This window comes from Capsicum annuum, chromosome 12 (genome assembly GCF_002878395.1).
Source record: "Capsicum annuum cultivar UCD-10X-F1 chromosome 12, UCD10Xv1.1, whole genome shotgun sequence".
NCBI classification, from domain to species: domain Eukaryota; kingdom Viridiplantae; phylum Streptophyta; class Magnoliopsida; order Solanales; family Solanaceae; genus Capsicum; species Capsicum annuum.
The window spans coordinates 192,232,854-192,238,749 of NC_061122.1; the positions used below are offsets into that span (position 1 = coordinate 192,232,854).

The window sequence follows — 5,896 nt, forward strand, 5'->3', positions numbered from 1 at the left end:
TTCCCCAGTCCCTGAAAGCCCTTCGGGGGCCTAGCCCTCTTTCTCCACTCGAGTCTGAAGTTCAGCGGCTTTCATCGTTGACGAACACCTGCATTGAAGTAGGATCGCTAGTGGGATAGTCCAGTGGTACTCCTTGCCTCTGGGACCGACAGACAGCTTGCTTAGTAAAGTCTTTTATCAGTCAAACTCAAGAAAGAAGATTCAAGGCCAACAAAGTAGACTGTAAAGAATTTCTTTATATAGGCCTCCTCCAATTCAGATGGAAACCTGCATCCCCAAAGAAAACGCAGTCCCAGCCATCACCTAGGAAAGATCCTAGCTGTCAAGCAAGTACCACACTCCAACGAGTGGCACTTAGATAGCTGAGAGGATCCTAATGTAAAACTAACCACCGAAACACTTGTCACTGGTACAATCCGATCATGCCATAGTGCTGATGAACAACATGAGACTTCCAATTTCCACACCCACCAGAAGCATCGCCACCCTGTCAGAGCTATGACAGGTAGCATACTAAATGACATTTGAACTACACCTGACCCCTCACAGGGAACAGTTATGTTATCGTACCCGATAAGGATCTGAATCAATGGGTGTTTGGATGATCAGCCTAGGCTTTTTTTTTTTTGCTTCTACGTTTCATGACGGGAGTGCTAGAGCTATAAAATGCACTGATGCTTGGTTACAATTTCAAATCTGTTATTATATGTTTGCTCTAGTTTTTGTTGTTTTTGATGTTGAAATGGTTTTTCTTTATCCATGGGCAATGAGTTTCGCCGCGTTTCCCGGTCCTTTTCTTTTAGTGCTTCACCCCGAAGCGATAGCTTCTAGCTAGTTCAGGGGATAAGATGGCTGCACTCCAGCTCACTCAAGAATGGGATGGCAGTGGTCCGCCGGCAAGCTCGTTCTGATCTTGGATGCAGTACATTGGAATCCTGAAGCACCACCACGAATGCTACCGCACAGCGCCACGCCGGCCGGTAGAAAGAGTGTTGCTACTAAGCTAAGATGCTGGCTCGGAGCATTGATTTCCCATAACGAATAGGCTAGCTCTATCTCTCAATTACCTATCCTGTGCTCGAGAAGGTCCCTCAGTTCCTCAGCCTCGAGGTGCATTTAGTTGTCTTACATGAGACGAGGGCTATTCCCCACTCCATGGCATGACACCTTTCGCTTATCCATTCTGCCCGTCCAGACGCAGTGCCCTTTCTCATTATCATCTACCGCCCTTTCTTTCCTCCCGATTATTCACACATAAAGATCGTCATATGTATGCTCGACTTCGGCTGCCGGTGCTATAATAGGTAGAAGTACAGGCCTTGGTAGAACTTGTCTTTGATTGGGATTTTGATTGAAAAGATGTTAGGCCGGTTCCTCATGTGCCTAAGAAGCTGAGGCAATCTCGATTGAAGCCAATTCAACATTTTCCTACTTAATCTTATTTATAGAAATAGAACTCGATCAAAGGGGAGCATAAGCAAGTTCAGTGGTAGAAACCTCTGTAATCGATGGGAACCTCGAAAGCTGTTTGGGGCAGGAGAAAACTCATATTAAGCACTGACCTAGCATTAACTGGTACAAGGAGGAGGCACGATAGCAAAGATCAATCCATCTCAATCTACAAAAAGCATTGCCTTGGGCATGCAACCCAAAAAGATAGAAAGACCGCTCGCTCGAAGAAAACTCTTTTAGAGGCTGGTACCAGCCAAGCCCCCTCTCTTTACAGTGGCTGAACGCCCCCTCGACTCGGCAACAAGAGTCGGTTATGGAATAGCCTTTTAGTCGGCTTTCTCATTCTTAAGGACTTTCTGGCCGGCCGGTAGGCTTTATAGCGGCCCTGCCTTGATGATAGCTAGGATAGGTTCTGGAAAAAACTTCCAACAGACACTCCACTCAGGGAAGCAGAGCTCAGACTCAAAGCCCTACGGGAAGAGCAGAACTCTCTTGCGAGAGAAATGACATTAAAACACCGAGGTAATGGAAGTGAAGACAACTCAACAGGAGGAATAATAAGAGGAGCACAGGGAGAAAATTGAAGGAACAGGAGAGAAGAATAAGAATGAGTTTATTTTAGCCAATTGTTAGTTATATTTGAAATGTAGTGCCTGTTCTGTAAGCTCTCTTATAGGATCTCCCTTTGTTATTTTTTAGAAAACATATATAAAAATAGGTTATTCCTATGAGTAATGTTCCGAAATCATTTAGAAAATGTTTATATCAAAACAAAACTCCCAGGATAAAATAAATTAGAGTTTCAAAATGCTTTAAAAATGTAAACCTATAGCTGCAGAAGTAGGAATAATGGCACCGGAAATAATATTGTTTCCGTAAAGTAGAGACCCTGAAATGGGTTCACGAATACCATCAATGTCTACTGGAGGAGCAGGTGATGGCATTGCTCGTATTTACGGTCTTGATAAATTAATGGCGGGTGATGCTCCCACAGACACGCATGATAAGGGGGTGTGGGGATAACCAGGCCACCACTTTTACCAGATATGGGTCCAGACGACCCAAGAGCCTGCCACCATCATACTTGCCGACCATCGATGAACTGATCGGATTAACCAACCAAAGTTGGCTTCAGTCATTATGTATTGAACAGAAGCAAAAGCCTCAGTAAGGGTCGGACGATAGTAAAAAGTCATAGCAAACCCAGTAGCTACTTGTACTAAAAAACAAGTAAGGGTAATTCCCCCTAAACAATAAAATATATTGACTAGAATAATAATTTTTCAGCATGAATTCAATCTAAAAGTTGTTAGCTATTACTTCCTAAAGTCACATGGAACCTACTACTACTGGAAGGGACATGAGAAAGCACTGAATTCGTTGTTACTGGAAGGCTCATTCGTAAGGATCTCATAATTTAATTATCCATGACTGTTTATGTCTCTAGCATGAACACTTGATGAAATCTGGAGGGAAGTGGGGTAAATGGCCGATACTACTGGAAGGATTCCATCCAGTCTTATCTTATATTGATTTTGCTCTTTTTGTCTTTCTGTGCCATCTTCAGGCGTCGCGTGCCCAGCACACATGTTTTGGCCTTGTGTGTCCATAACTCAAAATAGGTGACCTAACGGCCGCGGACCAGCTACTGATCATCGCCTTGGTAAGCTATTGCCTCACGAACTAGCTAATCAGGCGCGAGCGTACGAAAGTAGTTCTACTATTAAGATGTTTAATATTAATACAATAATACATATTAATACAATAAATAATTAATATATTAATACAATAATACATATTAATACACTCTATGTTATGTTGTAGCTGTAGAACAGAATGCCGTTCGCCCTTACTTTGACTTTCTAAGAAGGACTTAAGTAGCTAAGTTTCCAAAGGTGAACACCCCCTGAAGCTTTGAAACCTGTCGAAATGAACTTACCACTCCACTAACCTAAGCTTACTAGATCAATTGTTTCACTACCAAAACCCGTACCGTACACGCCGCTTTCTCGGCTTCCCAAGCGCGAAGATTTCCAAACCAAGTCTGATTGCTTTCGATGTTGGCAAATCCTCTATTTCGCTGCTAAGAATTATTGTCTCTTTGAAGAGGGACACACTGATGTCATTAAACATAAAGGGTTGACTAAAACATTGGTTACTCTTGACTGGTATAAAAAACAATACGCTAATCTCGATCACATTACGCACACCACTATGACAACCCTCAGCTGGCACGACATTGAGGCTTTTATTTGAGCTGCGGACCCCACTCTAGAAAGGGAGATACCCATATTAATAGCAGGTCTGATTCCAGAATTGAATAGGTCGGCGGATAAGAAGATGATCTTTCTTTTTTCTTTCATATCTATAGTTTAGGATATAAAAGCAGACGGTCTCGTATATGAAGAAAGAGATTGTTGACGTTAGTAGACTAATCTATTCATTGGTAGGGCATTTCTTCCTGTGACCGCCTTTCCTACCAAAAAGCTAACCCAACAAAATCCGAGTTTTTCTTAGACTAGACCTTCGGGATTTTTTTAGGGTTCATACATGCATTGATCCAGTCGAAGAAACTGCTCCAGAGCGACTACTCCGCCTAGCCTATCTTCCTGCCCGCCCCCGATTCTCTATGCTCGGTTCCACAATCAATCCCAGATCCTGAGGATGGCACTACTGGCAAAGACCAACTGGCGAAAATGCAGCAGGCGCAAAGCGTGGTAGGCAATTCCTATATTCTTTCTTATTTTGAGCTTGAAAGAAGAACTGGTAGGCTTGGCGCCCTAGGCCCCTTTAGGTCAAGTAATATCCTATGGTTCCCTCTTAGCCCTTTTCTCAGCCTATTCTAATAATCTTTTACTATTCTATTAGTTCAATATACGGTTGTAGAAAGAAAGTCTACTGGACGTGGGAAAACTGACTGAGAGTGCCGTAATACTATCTTGGGGTTTGCAGCGATAACTCGGTGGGGTTCCAAATTCATGAAAAACCAGGTTTAAACCATGTTATGGAACCAAGACAACCTAATAAAAATAGGGTTACAAATAATATAATAAGAAAGAGAAAGGGCTTCCAACGTCTATAAATAGAAGCCGTTTTCTCTATTTGGCAAAGCAAAGGGAGAGATGGATCCAGCCACCACTTAAAGACCTTTTCAAATGAATCAAAGAATTCTCCATGTGGAAAACCAAAAGCGCTAACAGCGGCAAACTCTACAGGCCTTTTTAGAAAACGTGCCAACTCTTTTTCCGGTGCTGGTGGAACTACGCATTTAACAGCTCCTAAACCAAATCCGCACTTTGGAAGAAGAGGAGAGGACCTCATCCGAGAAAGGGAGGACCTTATAGTTAGGATGGCCTTCCGTATCTGCGGCGGAAACAACTAAGAGTCAGTTGACTCGTCTGGACAAGCGAATCATTTATGATGAAGAGGATGAGCTTCAAGAGAATGATTCGGGGTTCTTGCAGAGTGGAACCATGCAGTACCAGACACGAGATAGATCTTTCAAAGAACAAGGCCTTTTTTGAATAAGCCAATTCATTTGGGACCCTGAAGATCCACTCTTTTTCCTATTCAAAGACTAGCCCCCTGGCTCTGTGTTTTCACATCGAGAATTATTTGCAGATGAAGAGATATCAAAGGGGCTTCTTACTTCCCAAACAGATCCTCTAAGGAAGGGAAGGCATCCGTGCAGGTAGAAAAAGGCGGAGGTCAAGCAAATAATTCTCCCTTCAGTCCAATTTGAACCCGTCCCAACAACAAACACCTTCCTACTGTAAGGTGAGGCTCTGCCCTTCCCCTAGAATCCACTCCGAGTCGGAGGAGCAACTAGTCAAACTTCTTGAGCAGCCGAGATATTGAACAACAAATATTTGAAACAAATCTTTGCCTCACCCTGAGATGAGAGGGAAGGTCGATTTGACTCGAATCCTGGACCTGATCTTGAATCCTACACCGGTTAATGATGCGATGGGGGAAGTTTTTCTTTTTTCATCAATGCTGGCACTGTCGAGGCTTGTTCAAGCCCAATCCCGATGGGCCTTCGATTTGCCCCTACCCTAGCTCTATAATCCACCCGTCTTCCCCAGTCCTTGAAAGTCCTCCGGGGGCCTAGCCCTCTTTCTCCACTCAAGTTTGAAGTTTAGCGACTTTTATCGTTGACGAACACCTGCGCTAATAAGACAAAGAAATGAAGAGTCTATGGCTTTCGTACTTTGGTGGGTCTTCGAGACCCTTTCAATGACCTATGTTGAAGGGATATCTATCTAATTCGATCAATTGCGTAAAGACCGCGGTAGTAACGAAACTAGGGAAAGTATACAGAAAAGACAGTTTTGTATCAAGATGTCAATCTGAGATCTTATTTCAGTTCGATACGTCCACCTATGAGACTCACCTTTGGCTTTCGTCTCGGTAGGTGTATTATTATACATTTTCCCAAAAGAAT

At 43.2% G+C, this 5,896-nt stretch overlaps 1 long non-coding RNA gene across 1 annotated transcript; it reads right to left on the reverse strand.

Annotated features, from left to right (window-relative positions):
* On the reverse strand, window positions 1-5,657 carry LOC124889348. The gene is made up of 2 exons (XR_007048277.1): window positions 5,618-5,657; window positions 1-88 (listed from the first exon to the last, which is right to left on the reverse strand). It is a non-coding gene; the product is annotated as an uncharacterized LOC124889348 (long non-coding RNA).
* Window positions 5,658-5,896: the final 239 nt, after the last annotated feature.